The sequence below is a fragment of the Onychomys torridus genome, chromosome 1 (genome assembly GCF_903995425.1).
Source record: "Onychomys torridus chromosome 1, mOncTor1.1, whole genome shotgun sequence".
Lineage (NCBI taxonomy): Eukaryota > Metazoa > Chordata > Mammalia > Rodentia > Cricetidae > Onychomys > Onychomys torridus.
Genome location: NC_050443.1, coordinates 151,925,097 through 151,951,799, shown reverse-complemented (window position 1 = coordinate 151,951,799; position 26,703 = coordinate 151,925,097). Strand labels below are relative to the sequence as shown.

At 37.2% G+C, this 26,703-nt stretch overlaps 1 protein-coding gene and 1 pseudogene across 1 annotated transcript in view; one reads left to right on the top strand and one right to left on the bottom strand.

Annotated features, from left to right (window-relative positions):
• Rnls (renalase, FAD dependent amine oxidase) overlaps positions 1-26,703 on the top strand; it is a 262,160-nt gene that overhangs the window by 9,248 nt on the left and 226,209 nt on the right. The gene's annotated exons all lie outside the window — the stretch shown is intronic.
• LOC118572883 lies at positions 6,707-7,440 on the bottom strand (annotated as a pseudogene).

Here is a 26,703-nt window from a genome sequence, read left to right as displayed (position 1 = left end):
AAGTGAGACAATTGAATAGCTTGAACTGTTTGGGAAGCACCCAGGCTGTGGGACCAGGACCTGTCCTTAGTGCATGAGCTGGCTGTTTGGAACCTGGGGCATATGTGGGGACACTTTGCTCAGCCTGGAAGGAGGGGACTGGACCTGCCTATACTGAATCTACCAGGTTGAGCTGAATCCCCAGAGGAATCTTGGCCCTGGAGGAGATGGGAATGGAGGAGAGGGGCTGGGGGGAAGTGGGGTTGGGGGTGGGAGGAGGGAGGACAGGGGAACCCATGGCTAATATGTAAAATTAAAACTCTTAAGAATAAAATTAAAAAAAAAAGAAAAGCAGAATAACTCATCTTCATAAGCAAATCCAATATTATTGTTTTATATTCTGTTTTCTTATGTGGAGAAACTATTAAATATTCCAGAGGTTTTGTTGAAGAAAGCAAAAATTCATTGTGAACCTGGGAAATGTTGATCTATCTATCTGGGTGGTCAGTTTTTATTTATTTTATATACCTGAGACATAACAAGTGGGAAATCTTCTCAGAAGCCATTCTCTCCAAGGGTTTGAGCCTATCCCCATGATACCAGTTGTTCCTGCTTCCTAGACTATGAATCTCCATTTTCATAGAACCTAGATAGTAAGGGCTGTGGAGAATCAAGTCACTCCCAAAACATGCTATAGTGTGTTCAGAAAGAGGACCAGGAAACCAGCATGGACTGCTTTGCCTGGAACTTACTCAAGATGACTTTGAGCTCTAGACCTCCCCCCACCCTCAATTCATGATCCTGCTACCATGATGGATTTTAACTTCAGTGTGAGCCAGAGGAAACCCTGCTTCAGTGTGAACCAAGGGAAACGTAAAAGTGACTAGTATAGTTGGTGTATACAGAATTTTGATTTCATCGGGCAAAATTGTCAGATACTGGAAATTTCATGTGAGCCAACCCAAGTACTAATAGAGATAAAGGAGCTGTAATAAAATAATGAGTAAAGACAGTCATTAGTGATGTATATTTCAAGTTTTCTTAGGACAGTACAGACTACTTTGAAGCCAGGCATCATGGTATCCCTTTCATCTTAGCACTCAGGAGTCTGAGTCAAGAGCACTGCAGATTTGCGGCTTGTATGGGTTACATAGCAAGGGACTGACTTACATACACACACACACACACACACACACACACACACACACACACACACACACACTCCACAGGCCTGGAACTAGCTCTGTAGACCAGGCTGGCCTCAAACTCAGAGATCCACCTGCCTTCTGCCTCCCAAGTGCCGGGATAAAGTTGTGTTCAATCACTGTCTGGCTCTTTGATATGTTATTTCTGATTATGGTGTTATTCATTTTTTTACAAGTTACTGAAAACTCTTTAATAGTCAAGTCTTTCATTTTTTTTCTTTTGAAACAGCTTTTTAAGTGTTACAATTTGTTTAGTATTATTGACTTTAGATAGCTATCTTGTTTTATTTATTTTTAATATAAAATATGCAATAGCTAGAATATGTGTAATGGTATCAGATTTCTTGTATTTTCCCCAGACTCTAATCTACAATTTAGGAATGTGCTTTAAATGCAAATATCTTTTCTGTTGGCAACTGTTGTTATCTACCTTCGTGGGTGGGTAGGGAAAGTTGGATACCTAAGATTGAATAAATTTGGTGGTGAGAAACATCCATTGCAAAGTTACATATTGCCATCTAGTGGCATAAATATATTGCGGTTCCCCAGATTAGGCTAGAAAATGCCTAGAATGTAGGAAAACACTTTGGCTATAGTATAAACCACACATCACAAGCAAATGAATATAGTCCTAAAATAATTCATTAACCATGCACCAAATCTGCAAAGTTTGCACAAAAGTTAGGGTATGCTACCAGTCCCAGTTGTATCAACTGTGGACAGCGTGCTCTTCTCTCTATATATCATGTCTAAGCTGTAGAGTCAACATACTACCATATTTTACCTAAAACATTTTGACTGTTGTTTCAGTGTATTGTGAGTTATCTTTACTTATCTCCTTTTCTATTTTGTCTTTTATAGAAGAAACAGAACTATTTCCTTTCTTCTGGCAATTAATAATTATTCTTTTTCCCAGTTAGAAGAATAGGGATGCTTCAAGGACCATATAATTAACCTCTCATGATTTACTGTCTAGAATTGTGTTACTTTTTCCATGTTAATACTACCAAGACCGTCTCCATCCCCAAAGCAACCCTAGGCATTATTATCCTCTCCATTCTTGCTAGGAAGACTGAGATGTGAACCCCCAGCATTGTGGCCAGAAGGCCAGTACCAATGGAGTATGGAAAGCATCCACTCCAACTGTGATGAAGTTAATCTGTGCCATTGCATCCAGTAGATTTTTGTTACTGCTGTTGTTTCATTTTTTTATGAAATTGGATGCCCTAATGAGTATGTTAATGTCCGTATATATTTAGAATTGATATAGCCTCATGATAGACTGTCCCCATAATCATTGTGAAACTTTGATTTGAAGTATAATTTGCCAAATATTAGTATAGCTACACTTGCCTCTTTTTTTAGTTCTATTTATTTGGAATGCCAATTTCCATCCTTTTTCCATAAGGTATGTTTCTTTCAGGCAATAAATATGTGGGTATTGTTTTTAATTTAATCTACTAATCTGTCATTTTTTAATTAGAGACTTGAGGTCATTAATATTTGGAGTTATTATTGAATAGTTGAATAGTATGTAGTAATCTGGGATGGAAATTAAATGTATTATTCCCTGTCCTTCTTCTGTTTCTAAATCTGCTGTTGTTCTGATAGTTTTTTGCCTTGTATGTGATTTGTTCTTCTTTCTAGCAACTTTTCATATTCTTTCTTTGTTTTAAATATAATGTGATATACATATGTGTGTATATGTAGCTGGAGTTTTCTCCAGTCCCTCCCAGGCCCGCAGCCACTCAGACCCAAATAAACATACAGATGCTTTTATTAATTAAAACTCTTCCACCTAATGGCTCAAGTTTCTAGCTAGATCTTACACTTAAATTAACCCATAATTCTTATTTATGTTTAGCCACATCGCTTGGTACCTTTCCCCAGTTCTGCCTTCACATCTTGCTTCCTCTGTGTCTGGCTAGCAACTCCCGACTCAGCCTTCCTGTTCCCAGAATTCTCCTCTCTCTTTGTCCCACCCATACTTCCTGCCTGGCTACTGGCCAACCAGCACTTTATTAACCAATCAGAGCAACACATTCACAGCATACAGAGTGATATCTGCAGCATGGATATACAGTTCTTTTCTGGTCCTTTCTTGCTGATGTTCCAAATGGCTCATTTCCCGGTGGACATTTCTTTTTCTAGATAAGGAGAGTTTGCTGCTACAGTTTTGTTGATTATGTTTTCTAGGCCTTTAGTCTGTGCTTTTGCAGTACTCATTTATAAATTTGGTCTTTGTCTTATTTACTTTTCTATTGCTATGACAAAACATATGAACAAAACAACTTACAAATGAAAGTTTTTAGTTGAGCTTACAGTTTCATAGGGATAGGATCCATGGGTGCAGAACGAAGACTTGGTGGCAGGAACAGCTGGCAGCTCACATCTTAATCTGCAGGTGGGAAGGCAGAGAAAGAGGGGAGAGAGAGAGAGACAGAGACAGAGACAGAGAGGAGGACACTAGGAATGGCAAGAGGAATAGCCTGAGTCTTTGGAAACATCAAAGCTCTCCCCATTACACACCTCCTTCAATAAGAACATACCTTCTAATCCTCCTCTAAAAGTTCCACCAACTAAGGATCAAATATTTAAACATATGAGCTTATGGGGGCCATTTGCATTCAAATTAATACATTCCACTCCCTGGCTCCCATAACTGTGGCCATATCCTAATACAAAATGCATTTAGTCCAACTTCAAAAGTTCTTATAGTCTCTCAGGATCAACACTGTCGAAGAGTCCAAAGGTCAAAGTCTTTTCTGAAACTCAATACAATCTCTCTATTGTAATCTACTATAAAATAAAAAGCCCATTCCATATTTCCAACATATAATGGCAAAGAATATACATCAGCATTACAAAGGGAATAAAACAGGACATAGGGAGGAAATACTGGAACAAAGCAAGATCAAAACCCAACAAGGAAAACTCTAATTCCTTTAGCTACATCTCTAATGCCAAGTAGCTTATATGGCTCTGCTGTTCAGCTTTCTTGCCTATAAGATGCACCTGTCTCTTGGGCTAGGTCCACCCCATGGGTAGGACTTCTTGACAGATATCCCTGGCTTTGGCCCTTGTAACCTTTTGGCATCTCCAGTGCAATCCAGGTTTCACTTTCACAGATTCATACAATAGCTCACAGGTCCTCCATGTGGAGACAACCCTGATACATACCTGACCTCAGAGGTTTTCTGTAACTATGGAAGAAGATTCCATAATCCCTTTACTAGTGCACCCTTAAGCCACATGGATGATACTGCCAAGTTTAGCTACCAACTTGGAGTGAACCCTGGCCCCTTAGATCACATTTGCAGCAAATTTGAATTGTTGCTATTTGGGAGCAGAAAATTCCTTAGGCCTTTTCCTTTTGCAGGCTGGAAGCTTAGCTGAGTGGGCCCTTGCTCTGAAGGCTCCCCACCTTTATTTCAATGAGTATCAGGCCTCCCTTTAATCTCTTTATCCCTTTCAGCACAAGCCTTAGCTCCAATATTATATTACCTGGTGTTCTTTTACACGTAAAACTGTACATTTTTTATTTTGTGTACACACATGAAAATGATGACTAATAACCATGCCTCAGAGTCCATATTAGGCTGTCTTTAAATATTTTTCCACAAAGAATTAGTTCATTACATTTCAAGTTAGCCTCAGACAAATTCTTAGGGCAAGGGCAGAAAGCAGCCACAGTTTGAGCCAAATATCACAAGAATAGCCTCTAGCCTAGTTACTAATATTGACTTAGCAATTTCCTGTCTGAAACATCTCCAGCTGGGCCTCCATAGTCCTTGTTGCTTTAAGCATTTCTGTCTTCCAAGATTCTACTAGGATGGTCCATTATGCTTTGCTTACAACATTCAACTGTTTTTCTAGCCCAAAATGCTAAAGTCTGATACATCTCTCCAAAACAAACAAACAAACAAACAAAACCAAAAAACACATGATCAGATCTGTCATAGCAATAGCTCGCACTCTGGTACCAACTTATGTCTTATTTTTTGTCTGCTTTTACAAATCACCAATGCCAAGACAACTTAATTGGTCTTAGAGTTTTGGAGTGTTAGGATCCATGATGGCTGAGTAAAGGCATAGATAGTGACAGGAACAGCTGAGAGCTCATGTCTTGATTTGCAAGTAGGAGGTAGAGAGAAAGCATACTGGAAATTGTATGAGTCTTTTGAATCATTAAAGCCCACCCCCATTTTACAACTCCTTCAACAAGAACACACTTCCTAATCCCTTCTAACAGTCCCACCAACTGGGAATCAAGTATTCAAACTGTGAGCCTATGGGAGCAATTCTGTCCATTCACCACAGTCATCTAATACTGACTCAGAGATCTGGCATGACCTATTTGTTCTTTCTTTTAATTTTATCTTTATTGTTTGTTCTTCATACTCAATATTCCACCTTCTACCTATTTTATTCTATCAAGAAGATTTCTTACTAAGCTTTTTATTTGAGATTTTTGCTTCCAAAATTTCAATTTTATTTTTTCAGTATCTGTTTCTTTTCTAATCCTTTATCATATTCTGTATTGAGTTTGTCCTTGTATTTAACTGTTCTCATTCATTTTGAAATTCGTGAGCTTATTCTTGTCCTGTTGGACTTTATTCTTTGAATCCTTTGATGTTATATCCAATTAACTCTCTCATTGGAATCTATCACTCTGGAATTGGCTATTTGGGGCAGAGTTGTACTCTCTTTTTCATGTTTCTTATGTTTCTAAGTTATGAGTAGCACATCTTGTAATTGAATAACATTTTTTCTTTATAATTCCTATATTCTTTCTATTGCAATATGTTTAGTATTCAAATGGATTGAAGTATATTTCCTTCCCTCTGGACTGAATGTGTTGCTCATTAGCTAAAACCTTATCCCACCTGATCATTGTATTAGTCACTATCTCTAGCACCATTCTGAGAGTAGGCTATTACTCAACATTCCTTCAGACAAATACTCTATTTAGTTACTAAGTGCATAAACTTTTGCATAGTTTGGAAATTCCATGCCTTAGATTTTGTCCCTATTGATTACTGATTGGTAGACATTCATGTGATTTCTGGCCCTTTCCCTACAAAAGTAAACATACTTTTCTACATATGCCTGTGTCCTCATGCTTTTAATCGTATACTGAGTGATAAGTACCCCCCAAGGGTAATTTGTAGGTCAAAGTAGCCATATGTCTTTTTTTTGGGGGGGTTCATTTAAAAACTTATTGAGCAGCATATGAAAGCATTAAAACATGGTCAAAGATATAAGGCATATGTATGAATAGTAGAAGGCATTAAAGTTCTCTCCATCACTATAGTGAAAGCAAATGCTTTAGGAAAACAAGAGATTGCTCCCAGCATTCAAGGATTGAATGGGAATGGGTAGCCAATCAGGAAAGGGGATTGAAATGAAAATAGAAGACTTCAGTCTGGATTGTTGATGGTACTCAGTATGGACTATATTTGTTTCTCCTTCTCCTCTTTCCCCATCTTTTAGCTTAATTTACCAGCAGTACCAAGGTATGTTCAATGCTCTTTTTCTATACTTGCTTGTATCTTTGCCTTAATGTCTTGTACAGAACCAGGTCCTTTTGGTGTTTTAAGAGTTTTTTTTCCTGTCTTTTGAAGGACTCTTGACCTTTTGATCTTGGTGTTGATGGTTTTGTCTTTTCTATTTTGGTTTAATTTTTGTGCATTTTTTGGCTGGGGTATCTTGTACAGATTTCTTCACTGGAACTTGTTCTTCTGTTTTCATCTCATTATCATCTTAAATCATCTTCTTCTTCGTCATCATCCTCATCATCTTGGACAAGTTTTATTTTTTTTTTCCCTGTGGAACCTTGTTATCACCTCCAGGGGCAGATGGCTTCCCAGACATACTTCTGAGTTTTATATCCTCCTCATTTTCATATTCTGACTCTGCATCTTCCTCTCCCCGTACTAGGTGCTATCCACTAATATGCATATTCCCTGAACCACACTTCAACCTTAAGACCACAGGTAGTGCAATCTCAAAACCCCCAGGGGAAACTGTCAGTTGTCCAGACACTTTCACAGTTGCCAGTGTTACTTTAGTTGCTTCTGCCTACTAGGACATGCAATTTGTCTTTTGCCCTGCCCCCAAACTGATGGTTCTTAGTGATAACTGGTGTTCATTTTCATCATTACCACCATGATAATTTATAAGCCTTTAGTTCACAACCATAAAGGTGTATCTGAGGCCTAAGAGGGCTCATGTTCATGTCCATCAAGTCTTCCATGAGGTGGAGGCATGCACCTCAGTGTGACAGAATCCAGACAGAGAAAACCGCCTATTGCTTTTCAGAACAGACACAAAGGATGGAATCATACCAAGCATATCTGTATGTCTTAATAGGCTTTGCCATATGTTTGTAGCTAGTCTTCTTAATGTTGGATAACACATTTTTTGTACATATGTCAGCACTTAGTATTTTAAATTTCATATCATTCTTTTAAAATTTCTGTCAAAGGATAAAAAGGTACACAACTCTGGCTCTAATTTGCAGTGTCCTTTACTTACAGTAAAATTCAGCTTTTTTAATAAACATCTGTCATTAGATTCCTTTTTCTGCAGATAACCTGGTCATCTCCTGTGCTTTGGTTCTCAGTCTCTGTTCTTTGGGAACATTTTACACATGAGGGTACCAATATTTGTCACGTGTTGTTGCAGATGTTTAGGAGACTGCCGCTTGTCTTCTACTTTTGTTTAGGTCAGTTAGCTTAATAATTTCTTCAGGTTTTTACTTAGTCAGGTATCCTTTTTTCTTCAATATATGATACACTTCCTGACTTTATAATGACAAGCTACTCCCCCACTCTAAAGTCAAACACATATCCTTAATTTAATTATTTATGCTTTATATTTAAATATTTATTCCACCTGGAATATGTGTGTCTTAGTTAGGATTTTATTGCTGAAGAGACACCATGACTATAGCAAATCTTATAAAGGAAAATATTTAATTGGGGCTAGTTTATAGTTTCAGAGGTTTAGTCCATTATTGTCATGGAGGGCAACATGGTGGCATGCAGGCAGACATATTGCTGGAGAAGGAGCTGAGAGTTCTACTTCTTGATCCATAGGCAGCAGAAGCAGACTGTGAACCACACTGGGTATAGTGTGAGCATACAAGACTTCAAAGCCCACTCTCATGGTGACACACTTCCTCCAACAAGGCCACACCTACCCCCAACAAGGCCACACATCCTAGTTGTGCCACTTCCTGTAGATCAAACACATGGGGGCCATAACCATTCAAACACCACTGTGTGTTTATTATGAAAGGAATAAGACAGGTTACTGACTTTGTTTCCCCCTACAATAATAGCCAATTATATTGACACCACTCATTTAATGTGAGAATCTTTTCCCTCTGAGCTGAGATTCCTCACTTGCCATGTTAGATCCCATATACACTTCTTTACATATCTATTCTTTTCTATTTTTTTTTTGCTCCTTTTTTTTATATCTTTGTTGTTTTCTTTATAGTCACTTGGTGATTGTAACTCAGTTTTAGAGTCTAAACTTTATGGTGATAGGCATGAGACAGCTTGATTTTTACCCAAAATTGCCCTCAAACTTCTTCATATTTGTACTTCATATCTTTCTAGAGAGGGCTGTTTAATCGTATGTTTTTCATTTACTACGACTTTCTAGTTATTTTGAATGAAAGTGCCACTTTGTTTTTAGGACTCTAGTGTTTAGGTTTAAAGTTCAGTAAAAATTTAGAGCTCATTCTGTCTAAATTTCACTCAGAGCTGCCTGTGATGTGATGGGCTGGCAACAGAGTTGATGAAGTAGTCTGTTCTTAGTTGGAATATCTCTTCAATATCTCTTTGAATATCTGTTAATTCTTGGCTAATGTTGTAAGACCATGGCTTTGACTCCGTTGTTGTTCATATGCTTTTTCTTACTTATTGGTAGTCTATTTAGAGATAATGTGTAATTTGTTTTCTTGATACAGTGAACAGTGAGTGCTTAGGTTCACATGACCCTTTCAGTTGCTATGACCAGTCCTGTCTTCTAGCCTGGCCAGTGCTACAGCCAGAACTTTGCCAAATCCCTGAGGACTCTATAGTTTAACAAATACAAATTCACGAAGGTTTGGTTGCTCCATTTGGAAGCTTCCTCCCAGGAGGAATCATTTTTCTGAATCATTCTCTTCCAAGGAGGGATATAATGTCCTTTCCCATTTACAGGGTTTGTAGAATAGAGCACCTTCCACTAACATGGTATCCCCTGGAAGCCTGAACTGTCACATCCCTTTGGGTTTTCCTGTCTTGACTGGCCAGTAGAACTCAGAGTAGTAAGGCCAGTTATTATCAGTCTTTTCCAGAACTCATTGTGAACAACTTTTCCTGGTGACTTCTTAACTTCAAATGTGAGATCATTATTGCTTCTTGTCTCAAGATTAATAGCAAGAAGAATAATAGGGTTAAATATTATTGGATTAAGTTATTTTATTTTTTGTGAGGTGATCGCTGTATTGCCCAGGCTGGTTGAGGACTCCTAAACTCAAGGAGTCTGCTTACTTCAACCTCCTAAATGACTGTAAATAATGGCATGTGCCATAATACCTCACTCAGATAACTTAACGACCAAAATGCAAGGATTTTTCCTAGTTATATTTTTATTCATAGGTCATAATTTAATAACAATCATGACCCTACCAAGAAAATTGACTTATTTATCCCCTCTACCTTATTTTAGGTTCCTATTTATCCCCCAAACTCAATTCAAACCCATTCCCTCAAAAAAAAAATCTCCCTACTCCTTGTTTTCTCTGTATAATATTTTAAATACATAACTTATTGTGATTTATTAATGGCTAAATCCCCTGTGTAATGTGTACCTTAGCTGGTAGAATTTAAATAACATAAAATAGTTGCTTGCTGTGTCTTTCCCACTCCTGTTTCCTAGGGTTCTCTTTGGGACCACACAAACAGTAGCTCATCAGTCTCTCTCTAATGACTAAACAAAGGAAAGAGAAGGAGAAATTGCAACTTGAAGGGCATTCAGTATAAAGAGAGAAACTGCTTTAGAGAGAACCAGTTCTTAGCAAAGAAAAAGTTGGAAATAGAAATGCCTTTTAAATATGGAGAAATGAAAATAGATTATCTTGGCAGGAGAAGCTTTGTAGTGAGAATTTCAGGGGATAAAAGTAGATGTGGATTTGGAGGAGTATGTGGTGAGCTTTGAATCTTAACATTTGTTGAACTTAGTTCATTGGGTATACTGAATCTATCTTTGAAAACTTGGTTAGGCACATTAGATGGTAATTAGCTTTACTTAATTGGATTGGAAGAAAAAATACTAGTAGAACTTAATGAAATATTATTGAAAGGTCTTTTAGCCATAACATATGTTTATTTTAAACTGATACTTAAAATGTGAGTAAGCTATTCTGCAAAGTCTGTGACCTTGGTGTCCAGGTGCTGTTGTGTGACTCTTTCCTAGAAAGAGATGAACTGTCTATTCTCTGAAGATGTGCGTTGACAACATGCCAGATGCATATAGCTTCCCAAGCATATCTTGGTGAGACAAAGACTTTTCTTGGTTGGTTTACTTGAACCCACCCCAGCTCGGGTCATAATTCCCCAGAGCTGTGTTCCTGGAACTCCCTGTCCAACCTGAAGGCAGGCAGTTCTATCACAGCCTATCAAGTCTATCACCTTGCCATTGTTAACTGCATTTATAACTGTGAGCCTTGTAAATCTTGTAATTTTCTGTGCTTCCTGAACCTTCTAAGTTTCCCTAGCTTCTTTAGCTTTATGGGATTCCCGTTTCCTACTTCCCACCAGAAGTGAATATTTCAATTTGGTGGAAAGGGCTACTAAGCATGTGCTTTGGAATGTGATAAAACATTGCCCTAGTGAGTACATTGATCCTCCTTTGGAACTTCTAGATCTTTCTATATAGAATGAACAAATCAGATCAAATAGTTTAACTTAAAGTAATTCAAATGTTTGATTTGTCTTTGCCATTGTGCTGTAAAGATTTTGACTTGAAGCACAGGAAACAGTTACTTTGTTGACACAGCAACATGTTTCATTGCTATTTTAGCCCAAAGTCTCCATAGGAAAGGATATAATTCAGTTTTTCTGTGGATGTAAATGATTGTGCCTAGCTGCCTACAAGCTTCTGAACTGAGATCTCAATTTTAGAAGAAGCAAGTATTAACCAGTAATTCTATTTGATTTTTGCCTTTTATACCCACCTCATCTACTTATCTTTAAAAATAAAGTATTTGCAAAACAACAGATTTGGATCCATTTCTACTTATTGTTCTACCTCTAAATGCTAGAGCAACAGCCCAAATTAAGCTTTCCCTCTGCAAACACAAGAGTCACCTGAAACAGAAGAGATGGCCTTTGCTGTGTGGTTGACCATGGTTTGAATGTAAAGTGTACCCTGAAGGATCATGCATTTGGTATGGGGGTCCTCAGCTGGCAAAGCTATTGGGGAGCTGGTGACACCTGTAGGAGATAGAGTTTCTCTGGAGCAGGTACCCCACAGAAGCAATTCTCCAGGTTTATAGACAGGCTGTTTCCAGTCTGTTCTTTTCCTTTCCCACTGAGATGTAAAGATTTGAGTCTGCTCTGTACTCTGACCATAGCCATAAAGCCCCTGTCACCATGCCTTCTCCACCATAATGGAACATACACTCAAATAAGCAAATAAACCCCTTCTCTCAGGCTCACTTCTCATGAGGTCTGTGGTCACAGCCAAACACTGTCCTCCTTTTGGAGTTGCAGGTGACCTGGCATACCTTTGCTTATTCTCATTTACTATCTGTGGTCTTAGCCAAGCACAGGGAGATTTCCTACATGAGTTCCCCTCTGAGACCAGCTAGAAGATTGTGGTGGTTCCAACATTAAACACATTTTGTGAATATGAAGAAAGCATTTGTGTACATTGTGTCCCTTTTCATAAACAAATCATAAGAAATATTTTCCCTGGTTTACAAAAGAGGAAAGAGAAAGTTACTGGAGAAAGTGAGTTAACATAGCTCTTGAATAGTTTCAAGTTCAATTATGGCTTCCAATTTTGCTCCAAACTTTAGTAATTGTATCAGTTTACCTGTGTCCCTTTTAATCCAGCACTGATATATGAGGATGCCCCTTGCTTGAGATGGATGCATCTGTGATACAGTTCTTGATAGTGTATGGTGATTTAACTAGCATACCTGGCTTCTGCCTAACTGCAGAAAAGGCCATAGCGCTGCCTTACTGGTACTTCCTTCAGAATTCAGAACTATTTTTCGTTCAGAGTTCTTTCATAGCAGAAAGACTTGAAAAGAGATATCCAAACTAGAGTTAATGTGAGAGGAAACAAAAGGAGAGCTAGAATTCAGTGAATTGCATCATTACCACCAACTGAGTCATTGAATCAAATTAAACGTTTTTCCTATCTGAGCTGACAAAGACATTTTAAAGATAGAACACGTTTGAGAACTAAGGTGTTGGCTTTCAGACACAAGTTTCTGACGATTCATACAAAATTAGAAGGTATTGCTGTAATTACTAACTTAAATTATGGAATTTTAAGCATTAGGCTTAAAAGAGACAGAATAGTAAAGGAAAGGAGGCCATCTCACCATTTTTAACTGGATGAGCTCTTGCCTAAGTCCATTTCCGTTTTTCATAACAGTATGTTATTTGAGAAATTTTGTGCCAGAGCCCATTAGAGTATGACACATGCTGAAGCCATTTCCTGAGCCTGACGTGTTCTAATTCTGACGTGAATGTTTACTTCTAGAAAAGATACATTATGAAATAATTTGAGTATCCAGAAAGGAACATATCTGTAATTTTAACTGGTATATTAGTCACAGTTGATTTGATTAAGTCTTTCAAATATTGATCCATTCTAAATTTGCTATATGAAGTAGCCAGAGAAAATCACTATATTCAAAGCAGAGTTTACTCCATTTCTGTGAGTTCTTAGATTTTTTTCTTAAAGATTTATAATTTTGTTTGCCAAGTACATATGAAATTTTACTCTAGGAAAATGAATTAAAATCTTGTTTTATTTTTAATAATGATTATTAATATAGCTTTACTTTTACTTAAATGTTAAATTAACTTTTAACTATAAAATCTACATTAAACATTTTCTGTGTGCTAGAAATTTTAAGTACAGCTGTGTCAAGAAACTTTTATTCAAATGTGCTCAAAACAATTAGATGTCTATGTGAGATGACACTAATAGATCCCATATCATTTTATAACAGTAAGAAGAGAAACAATTAGAGATCTGTGTGTAAGGATGGTGAATGCTAAAGGGAAATAAAGCAAATTAGGGTACATGAAAACCACGGGGGAGGGGGTGGATTTGTAGTCCACCTAAGCGGAGCTGTGGGAAGGTGGAGGAGATGTGACCTATGAGACTTTCTGATGGGATGTCCCAAAAGAAGGAGCTAGAAGCAGAAAAGCACCAAGAAATGGCCACTGAGGCCATGTCTGGTCTGGAGAGAGGACAGTGGTGGGAAATGAAGCAAAGAGAAAGCAGGGCCTGGTTACTGAGGGGTTTGTGAACTATGACAAAGACCAGGTTTTGTTCTGCATCAGAATGGGGAATCATATGATCTCACTTGGATTTGAGGACCATTTATCTTATTGTATGAAAATTAGACTTTAAAAAGTGCTTTCCATAAAGCAATAGAAAAGCTAATTTATTTTTAATTGACAAGTTATTGTATGTCCTTATGGAGCCCAGTGTGGTACTTTAATATATGTATACATTATAGAATGATCAATTCAGAACAATATATCCCAATTTTTAGACATTTTCCTAATACCTTGTTATAAAACTCTTTTACAGACATAATCCTGTTATGAATATATACAGAAACATATGAATGCTTTATTATGTAAAACAGTTAGACCTTTTCACCAGCAAGAATCAAGTTTTGCTTTGTGTGGGAGATACCCGGTCCTACCGAGAATGGCATGTTAGAGAAGGTTCTGCAGAGGCATTCTTCTGTGAAAGATGAGGCAAAGAACTGGGCCGGGAGTTAGCAAAGGAAGCAGGATAGGTCTTACTGCGTTACTTTGTAGGTTTAAGGTGGGTGCATCGTGCGTATGTGCCCATGGAGAAATCTATTAAAAGAGAGAAACAGGTCATGTAGAAGCCAGCCAGAGGTGTCATACACAACCTGGTCATGAGGAAACAGAATGAGCCTCTGTTGGCAGCTACATACCAAGAGGCAAAGGAAAGCCCATGAGCACAGGTGGAGGAGACTTGGGACCTGTGGAAGGAAGTCCTGTACTGAGTGATTTGTTTTCCAAAACCATTAGCTGAACTTGAAGAGGGGCTACAGATATTGAAGACTTGTTGAGAGGAGAGAGGCGTTATACAGTCCCTTCACACTGTGAGCTAAGTGGAAATTGGAAAACTGGACAGCAACAGACACCTTTGTGAGTTTCTTGAGCTCAGTGTGAGACTAGGTCATCAGTCCTTTTTTTCTCTCTAGCCTTTAGATCAGTGGTTCTCAACATTCCTAATGCTGTGACCCTTTAATTCAGTTCCTCATGTCATGGTAACCCCCAACCATAAAATTATTTCGTTGCTACTTCATAACTGTAATTTTGCTACTGCTATGAATCATAATGTAAATACCTGATATGCAGGATATCTGATGTGTGACCCTCAAAGGGGTCACAACCACAGGTTGAAAAAACTGCAGCTTTAGATGCTTTAAACATTTGAATGAATAAATAAAAGAATCAAGAAGGAATCGGCACTGTTTGTGCTGCGCATGCCTGAGATGTCTTTCAGTTTACTACTTACATAATTTTAATTGGAATGACTTATACCAAGCACTGCTCTCATTCTTGCGGTTCTTGTGATTGATAATTAAAATCAGCAGTGCTCTGAGTGCCATTTTTTGGTTGGTGATATGAGGTAAAACTGAAACCTAGTTTTGAATATGTATATATGTGCATATATTTTACATATATATAATTTTCATGTAAATGAAATGAAGAATTAAATGTTAATTTGGGGGGAATGTGACATTCATTCTTTATATATTTCTAAAACTCTGAGCTATGCTTAACCACTCATGAATCTGATATTTACTCAGCCTATTCTTGGTCTGCCATCTCTTCCTAGTCATAGGAGGAATGAAACTGAATAAAATATGGCTCCTACCTCTAAGTGCATTGTAGCCATCTGGGTGTCAGGCATTTTTAGAAGAGACATGTATACTGTTCCTTAGAATCCATAGACGATATACTCAGTGTACTTAGGGAACTAGGTTCCTATATAACATCACACAGAATTATCACTGAAAATGCAGAATGTTTTGAAATTTGTAAAATAAGAAATAAAACATGGTAAATTCAGCATACAACATACAAAATCTTCCTGATAGAGCATTTTTTTCTCATAGGCTCTGCTTTGTCGTTGCTATAATTGAGTACTTTGTAGAATGATAATTAGAAATAATTATTATATTATTAAAATTGCTTGAGTTTTTTTGCAAGATCATTTGGGCTGTGGGGTGGCTAACATAAACCTGCAATACTTTGTTCAGCCTTCTGAGGCCCAGGGGACTCAGTACCCTTAGACTGCAAGGCACAATACTGAACAGCAGGTGGCACCACATGTTCGTTCTTTTGAAAGCCAGTCCCTCAGACCTAAGACTTTGCAGTGGTTCTCTGCAAAGATTGCAGGTGTATCCCAGGATTCTGTTTTCCCTTTAGATTGCTATTTGCCATGCCTTGTTTGCCAAACAAGATACCGAAAATGAATAGGCTGTTTGCTAATGCATTTCTTAGCAGTAAAATTGTCAAAATCAACTCCATTACTTAAGAAACAAACACAATTAGTTAATGGTTTGTCTATATAGATTGTTGCTAGGGGAGAGTTTAACTGGACAATTGTTATTTTTTTTAAAATCTAATAGATCAAGGTTCTATTTTTTCATAATAATCTTCCCCAAAGAAGTAATCTGCCAGGTTTCCAAGGTTCCAATGTAAACACAACATTGTACATATTGACTCAATAAATTGTGAGTTGATTTTGCTATGTATGATTTTAACTATAGCTATTTGAACAAAATTACTCAATGTCCAACAACTTCTTTATGTAGTTTCTTTTACATAGCATATACAAGAGAATATTTAAACTATACAAACAGTGGGTGGCATATGTGCCTGTTTGTGTATGTGCTTGTATGCATATTTGTGTATGTATGTGTGTGTTAGTGCATACTGTATGTTTGTGTACATGTGTATGTATTCTTGTCATTGACCATTGGGTATTGAGATCACCTCACTCCACATTTGAAATTTCATGTAATGGTATACTGGGGAAAACTCTAGGAACACAGTAGCTCTTATAAGACCGTCAATGTGTAGAACAGTTTCTCGTCTGAGGCTCTTTGTCCCTACATGTGAACATCCTTTCTTCTCTTCTGTTTTCATATGTACTGTCATAACAAACACCTGCTACTGAAGGACTTAGAAACAATTTGGTTTCATTTCACTCCCTTGGTGCTATCCATTCTCATATAGTCAGATGGGAATTTAGATCTTGAGTGAATAACTGTAAAAATTATGAGCATTTGATCTATGTAAGGGCATATCAGCAATCATTGCACATGTGAGTGCATGTGTGCATGTGTGTGTGTGAGTGTGTGTGTATATGTGCGATTGGTATTTGAATGGAGTTACGTGGACACAAGTTCAGAAAGTAATCATAAAGGCAAGTAAAGGCATTTTATTGTTATTTAGAAGTACCTTGGTTATAAGTTTATATTTTTTCATAAGACTAGATTTGGAGGGGGAAAAACAAAATCAAGATTCAATTGAAAATTTTAAAATAATTATTTTATTTTTTTATTTTTTATCTTTTTGGTTTTTCAAGACAGGGTTTCTCTGTGTAGCTTTACGCCTTTTCTGGAACTCACTCTGTAGTTCAGGCTGGCCTCGAACTCATAGAGATCCACCTGCCTTTGCCTCCCGAGTGCTGAGATTAAAGTTTTTTTACTACCATACAATAAAGCCACTGGACAATACAGGGGAATCTGGGTAGGATTTTTCTACAAATCTGCTGCTGTGCTGCTGCTGCTTTGTCTTCATCCATATATAGAAACCAATTCCAAATGGATAAAATACCTAAGTGTAATCTAAAACTTCGATAAAGCTATTAGAAAAGAAACAAATCAAGAGAATAGAAACTCTATGATGTCTGGGGTTAGTTTCTTGGATAGAACTCTGAAGGCACAGACAACAAAAGCAGAAACCCGAGTGAGCTTGCATCAGTCTTAGAAGTCCTGCCCAGGAAAAGGATCTGATTAAATAACAAAGAGACTACTGATTATAATACATATATATAACACATATATAAATAATAATAATAATAATAATAATAATAATATAATTTCTTTTGACAGCAGGAAGCATGCCTTCATGTTTGCATCTAGGCACTAGTAGAATGATATATACTATGCATTTATTTAATGAATGTTCTTTCAATGTGTGGAATAGGAAACTATGTTTAAGCTGCCATGATGTCACATTTCAGTTACTTCAGCACTGAGGAGGCTGATGCAAGAGGATTATTAGTTCAAGGCTAGCCTGGGGTACATAGTGAGACTCTATCTTCAAAACCCAACAAGTATGTATAAAATGTGTGACTATATATGTGTAATTATTTAAAAGTTAGCATGAGGTTATCTAAAAGTTATCTAGTTATCTAGTTATCTCATGAGGTTTACTAAAAGTGAGTTTTAAAATTTTATTTAGGTAATCTCTTAAAATAGCAAATGTTTAGTAAATGACACCAACTCCTCAAATTCTTTACCTCAAATGCTTGTTCTACAATTGTGGATTGGCCTATTCATATGAATATAGCAAATAATTACCTTCTCATATTTGGAGGCATCCACTCAGACACATGACTAGTGACAAAATAAAATGGAGACAAAACCAGAGGAAACTGGCTTGGGGCCATGAGTGAAATTAAAATAGTGTTAGCAAATAATACAGATAGTTTTACTCCATGTCTCAAGAACTGAAATGAAGGTCATGTGAAGAATTTTCAGCAGAGTTTAGAGGGCACTGGAGTTAGGGAGTGTACTGAGAAGTACACTTTTTCACTTTGAAAGATCTTTTTAAAGGCTCTGATATTTAGTTACATGTTGTCCATAGTAGCTTATTCAGGAAGAATTTCTAAAAGTTTTGGTGGACTTCACTGTGTAAGCTTCTCAGCAGGTAGATATTCAGCATGTTAAACTCCCACATCTGAAGCAACATACGTTACATTATTTAGATATGGTATCTCCTCTAAAAACATAACAGTGTAGACAAGACAGACAAATGAGACTAGAACAACCAGATGCAATTACTCCCAACTGTGTCAACTTTAATGAGGCCTCAGCAAAGTCCCCTACTCGCAGCCCCTTGTCTTAAGTGAATTAGAAGATGAAGAGTCAACATGGTCAGTTTGAAGGGCATTGTAGACATATTATGCTAAAAGTCTTTAAGGAAATAAATATCACTCTCAGTTAAGCGTCTCAATTAATTTTGTTTACTATTACTACTACTACTACTACTACCATTGTTTCTTAGATTTTTTTTTTTTTTTTTTGAAACAGAATCTTATCCAGTAGGCTGGCTTGAACTCAGTATGTAGACAAGGCTGGTCTCAAATTCATAGCAATCAACTGCAATGAGTCTACCAAGAGCCAGGATTATAGACGTGCTCATTTTCAGTAAAATCTTCACTATTGTTTTCATCATTAGAATTTGTTAAGAGCATAATAGTTATTGGGAATTTGTGCTGAAGTCTTGGGTGATAACACTGGTGCCCTATATGGCAATTCTCAAGATAGCCTATAGCTTCAGCATGAGCAAAAAACTCCAGGAGTACAACCACTCTGATGTACACTGCTGAAAACCTCCTGAAACAGCAATGTTTCAAAGAAATACCAAAAGTGTATATCTCAGGGCTCATCTAGCAAGTGTAAGAGACAAAGTTTGATCCTCAGCTCCACAAATAAAATATAACATATCAATTTTTGTATTAGAGTCATGTGTTACAGTGATTTTTCCACAGATTATAGTGGAGCTGAAAAGTTCCTTGTAACCTGCTCGCATTGTAGCCATGTTAATCTCTATAAGTACGTTACTCTCATGTAGGTGATGAAGCTGTTATAAACAAACCCTCTCTCAAGGTCATGTGAAAGTACAGAAAGTATAACTGTGAATGTGGACAATAATAATTTTATGATGATCATAAATAACCCTTAGTGTCTTATGTATTTTATAAACTATACTTCCTATAATTGTTTGAAAAAGTACTTCAACTATTTAAAAGAACATTTCCTATAAACAGTATGATGTAGTTTTTTTTTTTGCAACAGCCTCAAGCACATTATGTTAACTGTATCTCTCTGTCTTTCTCTTTGTCTCATTCTCTTTACCCTTCCTTCCTTCCTTCCTTCCTTCCTTCCTTCTTTCCTTCCTTCCTTCCTTCTTTCCTTCCTTCCTTTCTTCCCCTGTCCCTACTTTTTCCTCCCCGCTCTTCTTTTTAGATAGTTTCTTACTGCATAGTCCACTATGGCCTTGAACTGCCATTCATCCTGCCTTTGCCTCCAGAGTTCTGGGATTAAAAGGGTACACACTGCCTCCACACTTGAAGAATTGAAATATTGTTAGTAGTACTGCATTGCTGAGTATTCAACTCATAGCACTGAACACATTAGGCAAGCACTCTGCCATCTCTAGCTCTTTTCTACATCTACTGATTGCATTTTATTGTCTTGTTCTTCACAACTCTAGGAATAATACATTATATCTAAACACACACATATATAGTTATATAGTTATAGATATGTAATATGTGTGCATTTATTATACTTATTTACATGTATATATTAAATATATACATGTATACCACATGTACATGTATTGCATAGCCTACTATATAGTAGGCTATACTATCTAGGTATGTGTATGTATTCTGTATGTTTTCACAGTGGTGACTATTCATTTCTCAGAATGTATCCTCTCACTCTCCATATTATAAGTGACACATGACTTACATGATATTTTTGTAATAAATCTTCTAGGAAGTCCAATGTAGCATGGCACTCATATAATGCAGGGTGGCTTTAAATTCAAAATATACCTGCTTTGGCCTCCTGAATGCTGAGCTGACAGTCATGAACCACCCTGTTGAACCTATATATACTTTTGATGTAATAATGATTCTTTATTTGGATTCAAATTTTTAGGATTATTTTCTTTCGTTATTCTACTTATGGTTGAAAGTAGCATTGATATTGAATATGTAAAACATGATGTTTCGATGCACATATACATCATAAAGTGTTTACCACTGTAAAGCTAAAAAACACATAAGGTATTCCATATATAGTGAGCAATTTAGTCTTCACGAGAATTTAAAGATGAGGAAATTAGTGATTAAGTTTACATGGCTGAGGGAACTGAATTTGTAATCCAGAGCACATGAATCCATGAGCCATATTTTAGCTTATATATCACACTCTTCATCAGTGTTTACATTGCTTCTCATACCAAAAAATAAGTAAGTAAATAAATAAATAAAAATAAACTGAACTATGGTTTGGCAGCTATAGTAGAATTGTGGTAAAACGGCAAAATGGACAGTTTTCATTTTCTATATTTTGTTTTTCAGCGTGCCATTCAGAATGATCACTCCTCAAAGATGTCTGCATATTAATTCCAGGAACTTGGCAATATGTTTTGTTGTAGGGCAAACAAGAGTCTGCAGACATAATTGTTAATGATTTTGGATGGAAAGATTATCCTGTGGACCAAATGTAGTCTGACAAGGAGGGAAGAGAAGGAAAGGAGTCAGAATCCAAGAGGGATGTGGTGACAGGCGCAAAATGCATAGCGATCTGCCTGCTGGCCTGGAGAGGGGAAGGGGTCGGCCAGCAGGCAAGGGGGAAGCCTTTTGCAGGCGGAGAAGGTGAGGTCTGGGGCTTTCCAGAGTGTGCCAGGAAAAGCCCAGCTCTGTGGGACTGCAATCTGTTCTTGAGAGATCTACATCAGACTTCTGAATTATGGAACTTTGAGGTGATAAGTTTGTAGTTTTGTAGGTTCTGCATTTGTGGTAATTTGTTAGAGCAATAATAGAAAACTGATATAGCAGTTCATTCCATTGGAATAATGCTTTTTTAATTTATATAATTAAAATATATTAATAATTAATAAATTAATATAAATAAATATATAATAATAAAATATATTTTATTTTTAATTACAATATAATTTCATCATTTCCCCATCTGTATCTCCCCTCCAACACCTCACATGCCTCTTCACGCACTCCCTTCAAACTTTTGGCTTCTTTTTCTTTAATTATTATTGTTATATACAGAGAGCTAAATCCATGAAAAAAAGCCTTCTGAGTTCATTTACTGCTGCTTGTATGTATGTGAATGTTTGTTTTAATGAAATTAACTCATTCTCATGTGATTATGATAATAGTATTAAACACAACCTTTTCTGAGTCTTTTATGTAGGTATCTTTTATGATGAAAACCAGTCTGTGTGTGTGTGCCTGTGTGTGTGTCTGTCTTTCTCTTTCACTATTGCTAGTGCTTTTTTACAGTTAATTGCTTCATAGTTTATCTAGCAAAAAATGATAGCCTGCTGCAGCATGAATCTTAAAGAGTCTTATTAATAAAATCAAACCTGAGGCCAGTTATTGGGGTGAATGCTGAAAGGTCAGAGAAACAGAAGAAGCCACAGCTACCTCACCTCGCCAGTTCCTCAGGTGATCCTGTTTCCTCAGACTGGATGTCTCTGAGTCCTCATCCAAATGAATCTCAGCTGCTCTGTGCTGCTTCAAAGCCTAAAAGCTTTACCAGCCAAATGCTGCTAGTTTCTGGTCTTCATGCCTTATATAATCTTTCTACTTTCACTCCCTGGGATTAAAGGCTGGATTTCTGGGATTAAAGGCATGTGTCACCAGGCCTGGCTGTTTCTAATGTGGCCTTGAACTCAGAGATCCAGAGGTATTTCTGTCTCTGAAATGCTAGGATTAAAGGCATGTGCTACCACTGCCTATCCCCATGTTTAATATTGTGAGCCGTCCTGTTCTCTGACCCCAGATAAGTTTATTTCAGGGAACACAAAATATTTCGGAGAACACAATACCACCACAGCCTGCCTCATTGTAAGAAGGTTTTGAGAAAGTCATTGGGAAATTGCTAGGAACTTATGTAAGCATAGACTCTTTAATGAGATAATTCTCTTCCTTGTCTAGACGAAAAAAGGGCTATTATTTCATAAAGGATTATTTATATGCATCTATCCATAATAGGGCAACCAAATACTTTGAAGTTTCAAAATTCAGATGTTTGATAAACATCTACTTTCACCAAGATAAAACTTGTCTTACTTGTAGTTTCACTTAGCATGTTCCTAGAATCACTATGTTAGTAGGTGCTGCATAACTTTACTAACTTGGACTATTTAAAGAGGTAGTTGTCTTTTAATTAAAGGAGTTCAAGGTAGCATACCACTCGAAAGTGCACATACCAGAACAGGCGGGGGAAATTCACATGTACTTTCACTTCAGACTCTAGGGTTCAATACTGGATTAGTACTGCCATGAACCAGTATATAAAAAAGGGAAAACATTTTAAAAGTAAATTAGAGGGAACTTAAACATAGACTGTGACCTCTCTAGACACTATGTCAAGGGGTTGCTATCTTGTTTAGGACCATGCTTCAGAACAGTCAAATGAATAAAGCACATGTTCTCTTCTCCTTAACCTTTCATTTTCAACACAGTAAAGGCCATGGATACAAATCATGAACTGGTTCAGTAAGAATTTGCTGCACATCAGTCCCGAGTGCACTGTAGGCCTTCTGCAGCCATCTGCATGGCTTTTTTATGTTTTTGTCCATTGCATTTTGTCCATTTGTCTCTTGTCTAATCATTATTTTAGTTTCTTAATAAGCAGTCAATTAAATCAGAACTTGAAGCCTTTAAAATAGTGTTGCTGGGTTTTCTTATACTTACTATCTAGAAATTTTATTTAACATGCTCTATAATAACATGACATAATTAAGAAAGATTTTCCACATTTCTTGCCTAGCTGATTCCTAATTTATCACTAACATGACAGAATTTTATGGACCATAAATTATACCACACAATTTCTTTTTCTCACATGAGGCCAGTCATTGAGCTATTTTTAACTGTTAACATTATCAGCAGCTCCTCTGTAGTGCTGTTTTTATTGGCTCACTCATTGTTTGTGATCAGAAAGTCAGAAAACAGTGTCTAACAATTGCTAATAAAGTTAGAAAAGAGGGCAGAACTTGATTCTTCACTGTTGCTTGCTACGTAAACCAGTGAACTGTCTTCATTTTAACAGTTCAGCAATTTTAGCAGCCGTACATTTAGAAGCTTGTACTTTTAAGTTCTCATTCAACTAAGCAAAGAGGTTAGCAAAACAGTTACAAATATTAACAGTTGTTGGAACATCTCCAAATGGGCGGCAATGTTAAAATACTTTGATGAATTTATAAATGACATTATTATCAGGTATAAGAAATGATTCTAGAATTTATTGTATCTGTTTGATGAATAACTCTCCAGAGTGTGTCAGAAACTCATTGTTCATTTGGATACACTGAAGAACGGTGCATTTGTCCTAAATAGATTCTCCCTCCAATAACCCAAGTAAGCAACTGAGAACTGACACTTTTATGTTGCTGGACTTTGAAATAATAAACAGGTATGGATTCATGTATGACAAACACTACTCTGTGTAGGAGAAAGAACTTCTACTTTTTTGTGTATTCAGATGAAGAATGAATTTCAGGCTTCTTTCGTGCTTTAGCTTGGAAGCAGGGCCATGGGGACAATGCTCTTGTACATACATTAAGAAGTTTTGAGCTGATATTTCAAAATAAAGGCTTGAAAGATAATGTGCCATTTGTATCATGCAGTATCACATACAAAACTTGCATTCTCGCATGAAGCCATGGCACAGTCTCATTTGGTATCTGTTTAATGACTCAGGTACACTCAGTACCTCTGCCATTAGCAACTTATCTGAATTTAATATCCCTTTGCTGCAGTACTTCTTACTGTGGAAGCCCCTTTCTTAGCTAGGGCTATTCTTTTGAACTCATTGATTCTACAGTATTTAGCACTCATCCTGGTTAGTTTTTTGCTGGCCTGACATTGACTAGAGTCATTTGGTAAGAGGGAATCTTAATTCTGAAAATGGCCCCACCAGATTGGCCTGGTGAATGACTGGGGGTATTTTCTGATGTGGGAGGTACCAGCCCACTGTGGGCTGTGCCTTCCCTGGGCATGTGTCCTAGGGTGTATAAGAAAGCAGGCTGGAAAGCCACGGGGAACAAGCCAGTGATCAGTGCCCCTCAGAGCCTCTACTTTGGTTTCGCATCCAGATTTCTCCCTTGAGTTCCTGCCTTGATTCCCTCAATAGACTGTGACTTGGGGTATATAAGACAAATAAATACTTTCCTGCCAGAGTTGCTTTTCTTACTGGGTTTTATCACAGCAATAGAAACCCAAGACAGCACCACAGCATGTAGTTGGTGTAGTAAGTCATTCATGTGTTCACTTACCTTATCTAAATGTTTGATCTTCACTGACTAGAATATGGATCTAATGTGGTTTTTGTTTTTTGTTTGTTTGTTTTTTGAGACAAGGTTTCTCTGTGTAGCTTTGCACCTTTCCTGAAACTCGCTTGGTAGCCCAGGCTGGCCTCAAACTCACAGAGATCTGCCTGCCTCTGCCTCCCGAGTGCTGGGATTAAAGGCGTGTGCCACCAACGCCCTGCGGATCTAATTTTTAATAAGCTAAAATTTTGATAAAAAGAGGAGAGAGGGAGGAAAATATGAACAAAAATCTGCTGATAGTGCATACACATTTCAGAGTATGAAAATTTGCCAAGATGTTGAAAAGGTGCTTAATCTGTGTCATAAATTATACAATGAGAATGGCAAAAAAAGAGTATGAAGTGGCATTTAAAAAATTTCAGAAAGATGAGGACATATAGATTAGAAAACTTAAAAATGTTTTAGATGAATTTTCTCACATGTAGGTGTTCATTTTTGAGATTTATCCATATTTCTACAATGTACTTCCCAAATGAGAACAGTGAGAACTCGGAATCCTGTGAACTGGGGAAGAGAAAATGGGTTGGAGAGAGCTTAGAGCATGGGAGGGCTCAAGGAAGAGGCTGGTGCTTCTTCAAGTCAGCAAATAATATGAGGAATTTGACTGGAAATACTGAGCAAAAGAGCTGTGTGATTGACATGTGTGAACAAAGGGAACCATAAAGAAGTGGGAATACACAAGCTGTGGTCAGTGAAAATAAGCCTACTTCTTTTTAAACACCCATTTGCAAAAAGGCTCCTATAGATTTTTTGTTTTATTTTTTTCTTTACTGTGCATTGAACCTAGGTCATTACTCGTTTGTACGGGTCTAAACACTAGGCAAGTTACTACTGAGTTCTAGCCATACTTCTTTTTTCTTTAAATAGAGTCTCACTGAATTTCCAGCCTCTCCTTGAACTTGCTATCCTCCTGCCTCAACATGGCTAGTAGCTGAGATTGTAGGCCTGTGTCACCAGGCCAACAAGAAATGATTTTATATTATTCTAGGGAAATGTATTTGAAAGTCTCTTGAGATGCCTTGGCATTTTTATTGTATTTTGTGATTACATTTGAAGATGCTGATTATCTTATTTCTTATAAAACTCTGAGGGAAGCCTTCCAAGGACTTCACTGCTCTCCAGGCCCTTCATAATTAAATCTGCCTCTTGAGCAATAATTTTAGTATCTATTAGCAGTACTCAGGCCCCTGGAAGCTCTGCAGCCTCCCAGCTTTGATATCACTTGTGGTTTGCAGACTCTCCAGCAGTGCTGTCTAGTGCTCCTGAAAATAGTTCCTAAATGCTTTGCTAATTTATTCTGACTGGAATGGGCCCATCTTTTCCTAGCAATTGAATTTGGCAAATTAATCATTTAACCTTTTCTGCTCCATGCACAGGCCTCACTGTGGGGTCATTAGTGTCCCACCAAGTGTCACTTCATCGTTACAGAAAAAAGTCAGGTCTAGAGTTATGAATGTATAGTAGAAGAATTGCACTCTGTCTTTGTAGAAAAACCAAAGCAAATAAGACTATTTCTTTCCAAATGTATTTAGTGAGAAGCCAAAAGAGAATTCTATGCTTCTCTGCTGTTTATTCCCAGGCATGATCTAAGCTCCTTGGCTTCTTTCTCTTGTCACTGAACGTTTGTATGGGTCTAAACACTCCTGCTTCCCCTCAGTCTCATACTTGCTTTCAGAACTGATTGCAAGACATTCGGTCTAAACACTTAGGATCCTCCTTGGTTGTGAGCAACAGTTCTCCATTCATTGTACCTGGGAATTTCTAAATCACAGGGATCTACTTTTAATCAAGCCATGTCATTAAGCCAAAATTTGCTGAAGGAGAATCCCAAA